Genomic DNA, 16,848 nt, shown 5'->3' with positions numbered 1-16,848 from the left:
GGAAGAAGAGAAAATACAGCTGGATACTTCCTAATGCTCTTCTTTGAACTGACCTGGTGCAGTGAGTCACAGAAAACTTGCTCTAAACACGGGTGGCAGAACTGAAAATGCTCACTGGTAAGTGTGGAGAAATGGCTACATGACAGAGGTCACGCAGACATTCGCTTGTTAGCCGACCAGGAGCTGAGAAAGTACCGAACACAGCTAGTTTGAGTTCTGCCACTGCAAGATAGCGTGTCCTTGGGCCTAGCTGGGTATGATAACAAGTGGACAGAGAGGCGTGGGAAATAGAGAATGTAGGCCCAAAGGAATGAGGAAGAGTTGATGGTATAGTTTAACCAATAGATCACTTGGCTTACAGAATATTCATAAGCTTATTATTTGCTATATAAGTGTCTGATGCTCTCTTCAATAAACGGAACTTGCTTATCACTCATATTGAGTGCCCGAGTCTCCCCTCACCGACAAATGGCTCATCCCCGACAAAGGCCTCATTCTGCAACAAATGGCTGCCCGAACAGGGACCTAAAGGAAGTTTGAACTTGAGAGCCATTCTGCAACAGCTTGGAGCGTGGGAAGAGCTTCAGACGGAGCTCCGACCTGATCAGCCACCAGATGATCCACACCGGGGAATGGCCCTACAAGTGTGGGGAATGTGGGAAGGGCTTAAGCTGCAGCTCCGCCCTCATCACCCACCAACGCATCCACACTGGGGAGAGGCCCTACGAGTGTCCACAGTGTCAGAAGAGGTTTCACACCAGCTCCGATCTCCTCCTGCACCAGCGCATTCACACAGAGGAGGGGCCCTTCTGCTGTCCTGACTGCAGGAAGGGCTTCAAGCACAACTTGACCCTCATCAGGCACCGGCGCATCCACACTGGGGAGAGGTCCTATGAGTGTCCCCAGTGTGGGAAGAGCTTCTCACAGCGCTCGTTCTTTACCTGACACCAAAAGAGTCACCGGTAAGGGCAGCCCTGTGAGTGCCCCAGCTGCAGGAGAAGCTTCATGCACTGCTCCAGCTTCATCCCCCATGGCAGGACCCTTGTTGGTCAGAGCCCTGGCGATCCACATTCCCTGTGATCCATGTTGGGAAGACACTGGGCTGGTTATTCTTTTGTTTTGGCCCTAATTTTTTTTTTTTTTATTCATCTTCATCCCTTTAGAACAGAGAAAATTGGGGTAAAAATCAATAAATTCATCAAGGGCATCTAAAGCCTCACTTTTTACTTGTGTTTCAGGGGAATCTGAGATTCAGGGAGATAACTGGGAGAATTTGGGGGTTTTGGGGGTATTTGGTGTACTTGTTTCCCTTTCTTGGCACTGAAAGAGACAAGAGGATTTAATCTGTCATCTCAATGCCACTGAAAACTACTCAATCCCACCCCAAAATTCCTGGATTCCACAGCTCTTTGGTGTGGAATGGGGTTGGAAGGGGATTGAGCAAAGTGGGCTTCAAATCAGGAGGGTTGAGATGGGCATTAGGTGTGGCAGGATGGGTGGGATGGGGTTTGGGAGGTGGGAAATGGGGGAAATATGGCTTGGGAAGGGGGCGTTGATGTCCAGGAGGGGTGGGATGTGTTGAGGTTGGGATTGGGGAGGTGGGCTGGGGTCTGGAATGAGACAGCCAAAGTTTGGGGATGATGAAGGGAGGGGGACCCCACTACTGAGTGAGTTTTTTTAATAATCCACATTCCTGAAGAGATTTTGAGGTATCTCACATTTCTGAGGTGGTTTTTGGGCACTCCCCAGCTCTTGGGGGTTTCCTGGGAATGGCTCCATGGAGCCCCATTGCCAGAGGTGGTTGCCTTGGGCATGAGCTCAGAGCTGTATCCAGAGTCCATTGCCTTGGTGCTGGAGAGCAGAGAAATGATGAACAGCCCCAGACATCTCCAGTGTGTGTTTGGGGGCAGGGAGAGTTCTGCATAGGTGGGGTGGTCACTGCCCCACCCCAGCCACCGCAGCCTCTGGTGCAGCCCCAAAGTGGCTGCCAAGCCCCTGGCACCCTGAAAACCCCACCTGACAGAGGGATCAGAGCAGGTCAGGCTGTGACACGGGTGTGACACTGACACATCCCATGGCCCCAGAGCTCACAGCAGCTGAGATCCAAGACTGACTGTGGATCTCTCTCTCCCTCTCTCTCTTCTCCTGACTTCCTTTTATCGAAATCTGGATAACTTGAAGTTGGACAGGTTAGAGTTTGCTCAGTCAGTGCTTTGTCAAGTGATTTACTGTAATTCAATGCTGTTTAAGATTTCCCAAGTACCTCATTCTCTGAAGTTTGCAACTAAAAGTTTGTTCTCCACCCTCCTGAGAAGTTTGTTGTTTTCTCTCCTTGGCCATGTGTCCTGCAGGCTGTGCCCCCTGTGTGTGCTGCTCCTCTGCCCTGGCCGGCTGCACTCACCCATCTCACTGTGCCCCAACATTTCTCACCCAGCGTTTCTATGCCCTCCCTGGGCTCCCTGCACCCAGCACTGCCGGCTCCTGGCACACAGAGCCAGGGCAGGAGCCCACCCTGCCAAGGGGCTATGGGCAGGGCGGGGGCTGCGATGGCTTCTGAGCTCAGCAGCTGCTCCTGGCATGGTTCCATGGAGACCGAGCACAGCAACGCTGCTAAGCATTGTCCCTGCTGAGGGTCACACACTGCCGGGGCACATTCCCTGCCTGCAGGATTGCTGAGCATTGTCCCTGCTGGGGGTCACACACTGCCCGGGCACATTCCCTGCCTGCAGGATTCGTGCCCGACCCAAGCGCTGCACTTGTGTCTCCAGCGTTGCTTTCCAACAAAAACGGGAATGCAAACTGTGCAGCTCATGGTATTTTAGAGTGTCTAAAACTCATTGATCTTAGAGGTGAGATGCATTTGGAATTAATGGCATGGAGAAATAGTGTAAGATGGAAAAGGGGAGCACAGAAATAAATTGAGGAAAACATTTCACATTATTTCTTTCCATTTTCATTTCACTTCTAGAAAGCTGATTCAGTTTCCCAGGAATCTTCTCTGTAATCCTGTCTGCTCTTTTCAAAAACATTTCCTGGAGAATGAGGTCGAGCTCCTGTCACAAGATGTGCCGCCAACTGCGGCTTCTCTTGGCTTTCCACACTGTGCCTGCAGCAGGACTCTTGCAGCAAAGCAGGACAAAGGTTTGGAGAACTTGACAACTTGTCCTTTCTTTTGCTGGTGGACTGGGGAGTTGTGCCATTGGTGAGGTTTTCATTGTTACTGTTCCAGGCTAAGAAAACAGGAGGTGGTACCAGGAATTGCTAGGGAATACAAGCCTGGCTGTAAACTGGGGGCAGCAGCACTGCAAAACACCTCTGGGCATCTCTGTTTCCTGCTGCTGGGAAGGAGCCATGAAGTAAGTCGAGAAGTTCTGGTTTCTGTTTCTCCTGGTGGATTTTTTAGTTTAATTCCACACTGCAGAGGCAATTTTTGTGATGGCCTCTGTCAGCTTATTCTATTTCATCAGTGCCAGCAACAGGGCTGTGTTTGAGCACTGCAAATGTGGCCTGTGAGGCTTTAATTCCCCTCACCTTAGTGCTTGGGGTTGGTGAGCATTCCAGTATCTGTTGATCTTTATGCCTGCGACAAAAATACTGACTTCACTGTCATGAAAGCACCGTGGGTAGCACCACCTGAAAGCGGCACTTGCAGTTTCATGGATAAAATTCAGGTGGCAAGCAGAAGAGGGCCAAGAGCAGCCCTGATCCCCAATTCCCAAGGCAAAGGCACCAGCAGCCTCCTGCTGCCACCTCAGGGCGAGTAAAACAGCGCTGTAAACAGCTCCTGAATCCGATCCTTTCTTCCTCTGAGGGCTGGCTCAAGGCAGCACAGGCGGGCCCTGAGCAGTCAGGGCTGTGTGTGGGTGCTGGCTGCTCTGCTCCAGAACTGAGCTGGAAAAAGCCCTTGGGAGCCGAGGCAGGAGCAGGCGGAAAGGGGCCGGCGCTGCTGCTGCTCCTGGCCGGGAGCCCCGGCTGGGCCGGGCCGGCGCCCCCTGCGCTGCGGCTGCTGCTGCTGCTGCCAGAGCCGGGCGGGACTCGGGGACAGGGAACGGACACGGGGGGACAGCAAAGGCCTGGCGGCTGCAGGGATGGTGGCGCTCGGGCCAGCGCCAGCACAGAGCTTCAGCCCGCAATTAACCCCGAGGGAAACGCTGGGCAAGGGCTCCATTTCAGCCTTTCTGCACTCGTGGCTGTGAAAGGACTGAAATGAAAGGAGAACAATCAGGGCCCGACACCTTCTCCTCTGGGAGGAGCCCCGCGTCTGGGGCTGTGAGGGGCCATGAGGGGCTGTGAGGGGCCGCGAGGGGGCGCGAGGGGCTGTGAGGTGTCACTCTTGAGTCGAGGATGTCACAGGAACCGGCAGGAGGCAGTTGTGTGGAGAGAGTGGAAGAAGGTTTTATTAAGGAGAACCGTGCGGTTTTTCTAGAGAAACAGAAAGACAAAGTAGAACAACACCACCAGCACATTGTTTATACTTAACAAGTTATCACATCCCTACCCTACCCTAAAAATTCTCACATGCTGCTGTGAGAAACGCTGTTCCTCTCTCTCTCTGTTCCAGGGCATCCACAGTGAGAGGCTGTGAGGGATCTTGGGGAACTGGGAGGGGCCATGAGCTGTGGGAGGCTGTGAGGGGCCATGGGGAGCTGTGAGGGGCCATGGGGAACTGTGAGGGAGCCCTGAGGGGCTGTGAGGGGCCATGAGGGGCCATAAGGGTCTGTGAGGGGCTGTGGGAGGCCAGGCCCCTCATGGAACCAAGGATCCATTGTGACTGCAGTACCAAGGAAATAATTGTTGACAGTACAGAACCTCATGGAACCAAGGGGCCATTGTGGCCCAGCAAGACCTTGTGGAACCAAAGGCACCATGGTGACACTATGGAACTTCATGGTACCACAGATCCATTGTTACACAGCAGTCACAGCAGGGCCCCAGAACCAAGGAGATAATTGTGACACTGCACAACCTCATGGAATCAAGGCGTCCATGTTACACTACTGAACTTCATGGAGCAAAGGGTCCATTGTGACACTGTGGAACCAAGGAGACTGTTGTTGGCAGTAGGAAAGCTCATGGAACCAAAAGTCCATTGTGACATTATGGGGTGTCATGGAACCATGGAGACCATTAGGACACTTCAGGACCACTGGAACCAAGGGGCCATTGTGACACTGCAGGGCCTTGTATAACCAAGGGGTCCTTGTAGCATGGCAGGGCCTTATGGACTCAAGGGGATCAAAGTGACACTGTGGGGCTCCATAAGGGGCTGTGGAGCTCCATCAAGGGCTGTGGAGCTCTATAAGGGGCTGTGGGGTTCCATGAGACCACGGGGTCATTCTGACCATGGAACCAAGGAAACCATTGTTACACTACAGAATAAAGGAGGCCACTGTGAACCAGCAGGGGAACCCACTGGGACTATTGTGACACTTCAAGGGCATTGTGGAACAGCAGGGCCTTGTGGAAGCGATGAGACCATTGTGACATCCCAGGGCCTCATGGGAGCAGGGGGCCATTGGGACACTGTGGGTCCCCATGGAAACAAGGGGCCAGTGTAACACATCCAGGCCTGGTGGAACCAAGGGGCCACTGTGATCCTGGGGAACCCAGTAGAACCAAGGGGCCATTTGGAGACTCTGTGACCTCATGGAAGCAAGGGGCCATTGTGGCATTGTGCAGTCCCATGGCAAGAAGGAAACCATTTGGACACTGCAAGGCCTCATGGAAAGCAAGGGGCCATTGCGCCACTGCAGAGCCAAGGAGACCATTGTTATATCACTGGGCCTCATGGAAAGCAAGATCTGTGGTGATCCTACAGGGCCTCATGGAACCAAGGGGCAATTCTGATGCTGCAGGGCCCCAAGGATCCAAGAACATGGAACAGGTCTGGGTGGCTGGGCCTTCTGGGGGCTGCTTGACTGGTCCAGCTGGCCTTGGCATGTTGAGAGTTGCTTCTTATCAACCCCTGAAACCCTGGAATTCTGTGCATTCCTTCCTGTGGGAAAGAACTGTCCTTCTCCAGGGGTTCAATGCTGAAATTGGGATTCCTCCTCCAAATTTGATTCTGTCCAAGGATTATTCCCATATGAAACCTGCCAGGACAGACAGCTCTGGCTGGCCTTGGCCTCTTGGGGGCCACTCCTCATCTGCCTTCAAAACACTGGGGGCCTGTTCTTTTCTTCCTATTGAAAAAAACACTTCCAAGTCCAGACATCCATGGCCAAAATTGAGAATCCGCCTCCAAAATTCCTTATATCCAAAGGTAGCTCCCAGACAAAAGTTGCCAGGGCTGTCTAGATTCTCTTGGCTGCCCTGGTGGCCCTGGTGTTGCTGTAGGGCCCGAGTGCTCTCGGGGCCGGGCACAGCCCTGGGGGTGGCAGTGCCGGGGCTGCAGCAGGGACAGGCCATGGGCACTGCTGGGGCAGCGCTGACGCCTCAGGCCAGGGCCTGGGGGCTCCAGGCTCCTTGCCCAGGCTCTCTCAAGAACACACCCAGGCCAATGCTCAGCACAGAAAACCCCCGTGAGCAGCCCCAGGCTGGCCGTGGGCAGGCTGGGGGCAAACAGCATGGCTGGGGCTCTGCAAGGGCCCTGGGCGAGATGAGAAGGAGCAGCAGAACAGAGACTGATCCATCCCCAGTGCGCTGGACAGCCCAGGGCAGCGTCCCAGAGCGTCCTCATGCAGCTGCCAACAACATCCCCCCTCTGCAGCCCTGGCCTCTCCCCCAGCTCACCCAGGTGCCCCATCCTTGCAGGCACAGACATGGCAGCACTGGCTCAGGACCCCCTGTTTGCATTGCACAGAGCAGGGGGAGCACCCCCATGCTGTTGCTGTGGGGACATGAACCTGAGGGGGCACAAATGCCATCAGCCCCTGGGGCCAGCAAGGGCTGGGGGACACCAGAGAAACCACTCAGCTTTGTCCTGGCCTCTGCAGTCAGCCAGAAAGTTTGTTCCCATCAGCTGGGAATCTCCTGTCCCACTGCAGATGCTGTTGCTCAGAGCCAGGACTGCCTGGCAGCCCCCCCAAAATGCCCTGAGCATTTCCTTGGCTTCACCTTTGCTTTCTTTCCTCTTCCTGCTGCAAATTTCTTCCTATTGCCCACCCCTCTTCCCTCCCCTGCAAACAGCCCATCCCTGTTTGCCCTTTCCTCTCTGGCCCCACTCCCCATTGCAGTTCCTGACTTGGCACCATGGGAACGTCCCTTGGGCAGCAGGATCATCCTACAAGTGCTGCAGAAATTGTCTGCAGTGCCTGGTGCTGCACATCTGGGCTGCTGTGTCTGGCTCTGGGGCTCCCTGTTCTGGGCAGTGAGGAGGAGCTGCAGAGGCTCTGCAGGACTGACAGGATGGGCTTTGGGGCTGGCAGGAGAAGCTGAGGGACCTGGGCTGCTGGAGCTCCTGAAGAGGAGGCCCAGGGCTCCTCCTGCAACTGCTCCAAGGGTGGTTCCAGAGAATCCCAGAATCAGCAAGGTTGGAACAGGCCATGGAGATCATCAAGTCCAACCTGTGCCCTGACACTGCCCTGTCTCCCCCGAGCCTCCTCTTCTCCAGGATACAACCTCAGCTTCCTCAGCAACTCCTCACAGCTCTTGTGTTCCAGACCCCTCCCCAGCCTTGCTGCCCTTCTCTGGACATGCTCCAGCTCCTCCATGTCCTTCCTAAATTGGGGGCCTCTGAACTGGACACAGCACTCGAGGTGCTGCCCAAGCAGTGCTGAGCACAGGGGAAGAATCCCTGCCCTGCTCCTGCTGGCCACATCATTCCTGATCCAGGCCAGGAGCCATTGGCCTTCTTGCCCACCTGGGCACACAGCTGGCTCATGTCCAGTCTGCTGTCCATCAGTCCCTGCAGGTCCCTTTCTGCCTGGCTGCATTCCAGCCACTCTGGCACCTTGTGGAGGGGAAGGGAAGGGAAGGGAAGGGAAGGGAAGGGAAGGGAAGGGAAGGGTCCAGATCAAATCCTTCAAGAAATGTGGGGTTTGCTGGCACTGCCAGTGCCTTGACCTGAAAATTTCCCTATTCTGGCACAGCCCAAGTGCAGCAATTTGCTGGCACAGAAATCCAAAACCCGGCAACTTCCTGCTACTGGGTCTGGCACCTCCCACATCTTGTGTTTGCTGCCCCAGTACCCAGATTTGGAAATTTCCTGGTGCCCGCACAGCCCAAGTCCAGTGATTTGCTGGCACAGAAATCTAAAATTTGGAAATTTCAAGGTTCTGACTCCAGCACCATCCAGGTCTAGTGTTTGCTGCGACCGCCAGTGCACAGATTTGGAAATTTCCTGACACCTTCACAGCCCAGGTCTAGCAATTTGGTTTTAGCTAGCTTAGGAAGAAAAGTTCCCTTGGACTGTGACTTTCCTTTTTCTTGGAACTGTTTAAACCTGCTCTGGACTGAAAACCCAGAAAAACACCGGCAGCAGCTCACACCTGTGGCCCACCGAGCTCTGGGACGCTGCATTCCAGCACCAGAGGGACTTAGAAGAGATCGAGTGAGCCAACTACAACCCACAAAAAGGACTTTCTGAATTTGCCATCTCTTCAGCACTGTCAGAGGTTTTATTTAATATTATTCATTTTTCATGCTTGTGAATACTTTACTTGTTAAATAAACTGGGGTTTTTTTTACTTTTCTCAAGGGAAGTCTTTTCCTGAACTAGTAGGGGTAGGGGCTGCTTGAACTTGCTTTCTAGATGGATTCCTTTTGGAGATTTCTTCCCAAAATTTGTACTAAGTCAGCACAACCAGTCACAATGAAAATTTCACCAGTGGCATAATTTCCTGGTTGCAAATCTTGCGACAGAAGCTTGACCTTATTCTCCATGAGAAATTCTTGAGAAGAGCAGAGAGGGGAAGATTCCTGGAAAACTGAAACAGCTTTCCAGAAGTGAAATGAAAATGAAAGAAACAATCCAAGGTGTTTTCCTCTGTTTATTTCTATGCTCCCCTTTTCCATGTTGCATCCCAGTAATTCCAGATGCACCTCACCTCTAAGATCAGTGACTTAGGGATTTTTAGGCGTTCTAAAATACCCTGAGCCACACACAGTTTTCCTTCCCCTGTTTTTACTGGAAGGCAACACTGGAGATATAAGTGCAGTGCTGGGGTCAGGTAGGAATCCTACCCCAAGGGAAGGTGGCCCGACAGTGTTTGACCCTCAGCAAGGACAATGCACAGCAGCAAGCAGGGGGATCGCTGTGCCAGTGCGCTGGAGTCAGGGCTCTGCATGTGGGCTCAAAGCTGCAAAGTTCCCCTGTTTGGGCAGACGGAGGGGCTGTCCCCGGGGCGCGCAGGGCTCGAACGTGGGGCTCGTGGGGTGAGCGGGGAACGGACACGGGGACGATTGGCCCCGGTGCCTCAGTTGCAGCGGCGGCAGCAGAAAGAGATAGTTTTGAATACTCTCTCTTTCTTTATCTTTCTTTCTCTCTCTCTCCCTTTCCCGCTGTCGGGCACCCTTCTCTCGGGGTCCCTTGCCCGGCGTCCCTCTCCTCTCCCCGCCTCCCTCTCCCCTGCAGGGCGGGGCCATGTCCCCGGCCCGCCCCCGGCCCCGGGCGGGGCTGCCCCGTGCCCGGCCCCGGCCGTCCCGCCGCGGTCTCGCCTCTGCCCGGCTCTGGCCGTACTGGCGATGGCGCTGCTGGGCGGGCACCAGTGCCTGGGGCGGGGGCGGCATCGCCGCCCGTTGCCTCCGCCTGGCCCGAGCCCGGCCCCGGCCCCGACGCAGGGTCCTGTCCCGACCCCGGCACCGGCCCCGGCCCCGGCCCCATCCCCGGCCCCGGCCCCGGCTCCTCCCGGGGCCCGCGGAGGACACATGCGGCGCGGCCCGTCCTGCCGCCTCAGCTGCGGCTTCCCCGGCCCGAGCTCCGCCGCTCGGCAGCGCGGCCGCCGGCCCCGAGCCTCCCGTGCCGCGTTCCCGGGAGCGAACGCCTGGGCATGGCCGGCCCGGGGCGGGTGAGGGGCGCTCGGGGGCCGTTGCTGGCCCCGGGCCGAGCGCTGACGGCCGCGTCCCACCCGCAGGTGAGGCGCAGGAGGCCCTGCAGGAGCGGTACAGGCTGGGATCGCTGCTGGGGCGCGGCGGCTTCGGCAGAGTCTTCGCGGCCACGAGGCTCTCGGACGGCGCCCCGGTGAGCGGCGGGGCCGGCGGCGGGCGCAGGAGGAGTGGGCGGAGGGGATGCAGGAGGAGGAGGGCGGAGCATGGGGCTCGCAGTGCGGGCGGTGAGGTCACCCCGCTGCTGCCCTTGGCTTGCAGGTGGCCATCAAAAGGGTGCCGCGGAACCGTGTCCGGCGCAGAGGCGAGCTGGTGAGTGAGCGGGGCCAGCAGCAGGGGCTGCCGGCCAGGGATGAGCCGGAGCCTGGCAGGGTGGGAGCCTCCAGGACGCCCCGAGGGAGAGCGGGCGTGGGGCCAGCGCAGGGCGCAGAGCATCCCGGGCTGGCTGAGGGCTTCCCCAAGCCTGGCACGGCATCAGCCCCCACTGACGGCATCGCGCTCCTCCCGCAGCCCGACGGCACCAGCGCACCCCTGGAGATCGTGCTGCTGGCCAAGGTGTCCACTGGCTTCCCCGGTGTGGTCCAGCTGCTGGAGTGGCTCAAGCTCCCCAGCTACATCGTCATGGAGTGGCCAGAGCAGTGTCAGGACCTGCATCGTTTCATTCGGGCACGGCGGTTCCTGCCCGAGGAGGAGGCGCGGGAGCTGTTCCGCCAGGTGCTGGAGGCCGTGCGGCACTGCACCAGCTGCGGGGTCCTGCACCGCGACATCAAACCAGGGAACATCCTGGTTGACCTGGACACCGGGCAGGCCAAACTGATTGACTTTGGCTGTGGCACCTACCTGCAGGACACAGTCTACACTCACTTTGCAGGTGAGCCTGCAGAGGGCTGTGCTCCTGCTGCTGACATCTCATGGCCCAACATCTCCCAGCCCAAGCTGGCTGTGGCAGCAGGAGTTCTCCCTTTTGCTGCCAGTCAGGGCACTGAGTCTTCAGCTGAGTTGCTTTAGAGCAGGGCTGGGTGGGCAGCCATCTTCCAGCCCTGCTGGCAGCCTTTGCCAGCCACTCTGCCCAGGACTGGGGCTGGGCTGGGGCAGCCAGCCTGACCAAAACCCCCGTGGGTGGGGGTAGGAGAGAGGGGCGCGGGAACCGGTGCCCCAGCCGGTTTGGTGTGCAGGGGAGAGGAAGGGCTTAGACTGCTCCACTCACCCTGCTTGCCTGGCTTCATAATATTTTTGGGGCAATGCAGGCAGGGAGGATAAGGGCAGGATTTTTCCCCAGCATGGAGTGGGTTTTTTCCTTTGCATGTCATGGTCGGGCCTAGCCAGGGCTGCCCTCTTCCAGCACCAGAGGCTTCTTTTCCAACCCTAACTTTGTGCACAAGTCCCAGGTGCTGGCGAGAGGGCAGTGGTCACCCTGTGTGCCCCTGATGCAGCCCCCGCAGGCACAGGGATGCTGGGGCCAGGCTCTGGGAGCAGCAGCATCCCCCTGATGAACTCCATCTGTATTCCATAGGAACACTGTCCTACAGCCCCCCGGAATGGAACGACTTTGGCTGGTACCATGGCGAGGCAGCAACGGTCTGGTCCCTGGGCATCCTGCTGCACCAGATGGTCTGCGGGGAGCACCCTTTCAGGAGGGGCCAGAACCTCAGCTGGGGCCAGCTCCCACTGCCACAAAGGCTCTCTCAAGGTGGATCCTCTTCTCTGGGCACGGGGGGAATCCCAGTGCTGGGAGACAGCAGTGGGGTTCGTGGGCATCCCGCTCTGGCAGCTGCTGAGGAGGTGGCACATGTCCTGCTCTCCTCCAAAACAGGGAATTGATGGGTAAGTTTAGGCCCAGCACTGGGCACATCCAGCATGGCCTGGGGACGGGAATAGTGGGGTAAAGCAGACAGGAGCCTTCTCTGGCTGACCGTCAGTTTCTGCTTTCTCTCCCCAGAGTGCAAAGACCTGATCAGGTGGTGTTTATCTGTGAACTCCTTGGACAGACCCACACTGGAAGACCTGTTCTGTGATCCTTGGATGTGGGATATTCCTCTGCCATAGAAGAAGGGAGAGAGCCACAGGCACACTTTGATCCAGAGCCCTGGTAAGTTCCAGCTCCACACATGCCTTGGCAATGAGAAGCAAAGGAACCCAGAGCTTTTTGTGCTGCCAGTGTCACTGCACCGGGGTCATGGGATGGGAGCACACAGCCCTTGTGCTGGAGCTGAGCTGCTCTGCCCAGCACTGGTGGCCACCATCCCAGCTGGTTTTGCTTGTCCTGGTTCCCTGACAGCTGGGGCCCTGGGCAGAGCCCTGAGAGCCTGGTCTGCCCCTGGGAAGGAGAAGGAGCCCCTGGAGAAGCTGTACCGGGTGGGGATGCTGCTGCTGCTGCTGCTGGAGACAGCGAGGGTGACATCAGGGATGACAAGCTCTTCCTCAGCCTGGCCACGGGAGGCTGAGGGTGATGCACTTTGATTCTGGCACCTTCTTCAAAGCCAAACTCCACAGGGAATTTGCAGATGAGTCCCCATCTGGGGAAATTCTGCCAGATCTGGGCATGACCCAGCGTGGCGGGGAACCAAAGGCTCCCCCTTTCCTGGGGCAGATGCAGCTCATTCTTCAGTCGGCTGCCCAGCTGCTTTTGGCAGGGCTGGGAGCATGGGCTGGAGTGGGTACGAAATGGGAGTGGGCTCCTGGGCCTGCCAACAGCCCCCAGCACCCACCGTGCCCCGGGCTGGGGCTGGGGCAGCCAGCCTGACACAAACAAAGCCCCATGGTGGGAGCAGAGGTGGGACTCCAGAACCTGTGCAGGGGTTGCTTTGCTGTGCAGGCAAGGAAGGGCTGGGCTGCTCCAATGCCCTTGTTTGCTTTGGGGTCACCGTGATTTTGGGGGGCAGTGCAGGGGGGAAGACAGAAAGTGTGGGCTTCCCTCACCAGTGGGTAGGTTTTTCCTTGGCATGCAGGGGTTGGGCCTTCCTCAAGGCCCTGACAGAGATAAGAGTTTTTAGCGTTTTTCTTGTTTTCTCTTTTTGCATCTAATCTCTTTTCAAGAATGTGTTGTTTGTTTTTCCAGAGGAAGCGTTCAAGGTGGTCCAGTGTGGATGGGGAAGTGTTTGGGAGCAGCTGTGGCGTGGATGGGCCGTGCCCTTGGAGAAGGCTGAGGCCATGGTTTGGGAGCAGCTTTTCTTCCAGCCATGGCTGGTGTGAGGTGGGTCCCTGTGTGCTTGGCAGGGTGGGATCAGAGCTTTTGGGAGATGGCAGCGAGCACAGGAGCATCCTGCTCTGGGCAGCTGCTGAGGGCTGGATGTGCCGTGGCTGGCTGCAGGCTGGGCACATGTCCTGCCCTCCTGCTCTGTGCCAAAGGCAGCAGGGATGGGCAGCTCTGGGCACAGCTCTGGGCACAGCCAGCGTGGCCTTGGCAAAAGGCACAGGAGCCCTCAGCTGACGGGCAGTTTCTGCTTTCTCTCCTTGCAGCCAGGCTCTGCGGGTGCTGAGGCTGCTCTGGGCTCTGCCAGGGCTCTGCTGGGCTCAGCCCTGGGCCCAGCTGGGCTGGCTCTGCCCTCACATTGCTCTGACAGCTCTGCATCAGATGAGCCCATTGCAAGCACAGCGCCTGAGCTTTCTGCTTTGGCAGGTGAGTGAGACTCTGCTGCAGAGATTGCAGCTGGGGACACACATCCAATTGGCAAGGACCCAAACTCTCCACAGTCCCGGCTGAACGCCTGGATCTGCACAGGGTGTTTTGTCTGTCCCATTCTTCCTTCTTGATTGGCTGGAATTGTGCAATTGCACTTTCTTCCTCCTCTAGCAGTGCCACGAGTGCACCAAAGCTGGCGAGTGGGCCGTGTTCCTGAGGCAGTGCAGTCTGGAGATAATGGATGGAGAATTGCCCTTCTGCACTGCCAAACCAGAGCAAAAAGTTGTCAGTGGGACTTTGCATCTCTAAGAAATCCCTGACAGTTCCAAAGGGAATGTGCAGCTCATTCCCAGGCTGAGAAGGAAGGTCGTCTTCTAAAGGATTTGGGCTTTGAGAGAGTTTCCATTCCCAGTCCTGCTTGGAGCTGGAAGGGCACAGAGCAATTTCCGCTTGCTTTGAGCACAATTTCAAATACCAATGTTGGAAACAAAGCCCAAAATCTTTTAAAAGGCTGCTGAGATCAGTAAGATGGATCCATGCCATCAGCACATTTACAATGTAAATGACTGAGATCTCTTTTTAAAAAGATCATTTACCTCTTAATGCAAATAATGTAACTTTGCATTTATGTTTTGGTTTTTTCACTGACATGTTATGTTTTTTCACTAACACTTGGATTTTATTCTTATCATTTACAATTTACCTAGTTTTTTTTTTCTTTTTCTTTTTTTTCCCTTTCAGTAGAAAACATGTCCTACAAAAGGAATGTCCTTTGCTCCTGGTTCCCGTGTGGAGCAGCTCCCTTCCTGCTGGCTGAGCTGCTCAGGCAGAGCCCGGCAGCTCCTGGCCCTGCAGAGCTGAGGCTTTTCCCCGTTGCTGGGCACAGACTGATGGAGCAGCACTGCTGAACTTGGGCACACACAGAGGGACCAGCAGCAGCTGCCTTTGGCCACCTGAGGCTCCAAGGCCCAAACTCTGAGCAGCCAGGGCTGGAAGAGACTGGAAGGATCTGATCCCTGACTCTGGGCCAGGGCCGCACAAATGACCCCACAGCAGCAGCAGCAGCAGCAGCAGCAGCAGCAGATGGAGCTGACTTTGAGCACAGCCCCTGCCCCTCTTCCCTCCCGTGTGCAGCGGTGTCACAGCAGCCTGAGGCACCTGTGAGCCCCCAGTGCCAGCAGGGACTGGAGATGGCAGCCCTGGGCTCCTGGAGGCTGTGCAGGGAATGGAGCTGGGCACTCCCTGTCCATGGGGAGCTTCCAGATGGAAAAGGCTGCTGTGCCCAGGCAGCTGCAAGGGCACAGAAAGGAGGCTCTGGAGCACTGGATCTGTGCCAGTGCCACAGTCCTGGGCAGCAGCCAGCGAGCCCTGGGGGAACAGAGGGCACAGCAAGAGGGACAGAAGCAGGCAAGGGCAGAGACTGGAGAGAGCCAGGCCTGGGAGCAGGAACAGCTGCTTCCTTGCACTCTTGGAGAAAACTCTTGGCTGCTTCATAGCGCTGAAAGGTGTGAAGGGCAGAGAGGAGGCCACAGCAAACAATGCTCCTGTTTGCACAGCCTCCCCTCTCTGTGCCCCAGAAGGGATTGCATGGACTGGATTCGTCTGTCCAAGTCGTCTCTTTCAGCATGAGCAGCTCAGCACCAAGAGCTGAAGCCTCAGGCCACAGGAGCTGGGCAAGAGGGAACTTTTGGAGCAAAGTAATGCTGCTAAAATAGCCCTAGTTGAATGCAGTGGATAGAATAATGGAATCACAGAATCCTTTCTGTTGGAAAAGCCCTCTGAGCTCACCCAGTGCAGCCGCTCACCCAGCAGTGCCAAGCCCAGCAGTAAACCACGTCCCTGAAGTGCCAAGGCCTGGACACCAGCCCTGAGTGAGGCCTGGACAGCAGGCCCTGAGCCAAAGGTGGCCTCTGGATGAACCTTCCAAGCAAAGGTTGTCTTTGTATCTGCTCCCTGATGAAATATGCATGATCTTTAGCAGTGTGATAGATGTAGCCACTCATTAGTGAAGCATGTATTGACCTTTGTGTATTTAGAAGCCAGACAAGGCCATGAAATCTGACATCTGGCCTTGTTTGGGGCTGTATGGTCAAAGTCAGCTCCCTTGGTTCCTCCTTGAGCCCTGGCCAGGCTTTGGGAGGGACCCAAGAGGAGGATGAAAGCAGATGTTGCCACACTAGCAGTGCTGTCAGTTTGTTCATTCAGCACTGTCAGAGCTGGGCCCTCTCCCAGCGGGGTTGGAGCCTCACCTGGGGCTGGAGGCACCTGCAGGAATTCCCAGTGCCCAGGAGTGGCTCTGCAGCCCTTGGCTGTGACAGCTTCCCCAGCTGCTGTGTGGGTCTGGGGGATGGTAAAGGCTGAGGGTAAATGCTGCTGGATCTTTCTTAACCACTGCAGGCAATCTTTGGTGGGGATGGTTAGGTGCATTGCTGAGCTGCTCCTTTTGTGATTCTTTGATGCTCTGAACTGCAGGAAATGACACTGATTCCTTCAGTTGGAGTCTGTGCCTTTGGTGCTGACCCTGCCCACTGGTAAAACAAAACTGGCACAGTCTGGCCAGATGCCAACAAAATGTCACTTGTTCAGTGTCAATGTGAGGAATCAGTCCCATCAGAAATTCCCAGCTGGGAAGCCCTTCCCTGGAGTTCCCTGGCTCTGGAGTGGGCTGAGGTTGGAGCCCCGTGGGAGCAGTGGGGCACTTGGGTAAAAGAAGCTGCACCCCTGGATGGCTTCAAATGCACCCAAAAATTGCACATGGAAAAGGAAAAGACCTTGTGGGTTTGTGCAGACAAAGGTGAATTTGTTGTGATTACATAGGAAACAGCACCTTCAGAAGAAACAATTATGGTTGGAATGCTCCCACATGGAGCAAGAGAAGAAGGTTTTAATCTTGAGCTCAGATGCATTTGTGCAAGTGAAATATCTATATACATAATAATTATATATGTATTTATAGTATAATAAGACCTCAATATATCTATTTATATATATTTATTTATGTCTGTATCTATCTATATTTCTATATAAATATCTATGTATAAAATTATATAATGATGTGAAATAGTGCTGACAATGCTAATTTGGTAGCTTTGGCTGCTCAGGGATGTAACACTAAATACCCTACAGAACAGGATTGGCCAGGACCCTAATGTCAGTGGTCAACTTTGTGAGATTGTATACAATGAAAAAGAGAGAAAATAGACTATTTTTGCAGGGTTTGCTGATACTGTGATGCAGAGTGC

This window comes from Melozone crissalis, unplaced genomic scaffold, assembly GCF_028551555.1.
Source record: "Melozone crissalis strain CALT ecotype California unplaced genomic scaffold, PUWL_Pcris_2 ptg000014l_1, whole genome shotgun sequence".
In the NCBI taxonomy this organism is placed as follows: Eukaryota; Metazoa; Chordata; class Aves; order Passeriformes; family Passerellidae; genus Melozone; species Melozone crissalis.
The sequence above is the reverse complement of the archived record's forward strand: the minus strand, read 5'-3'. Positions refer to the sequence as shown.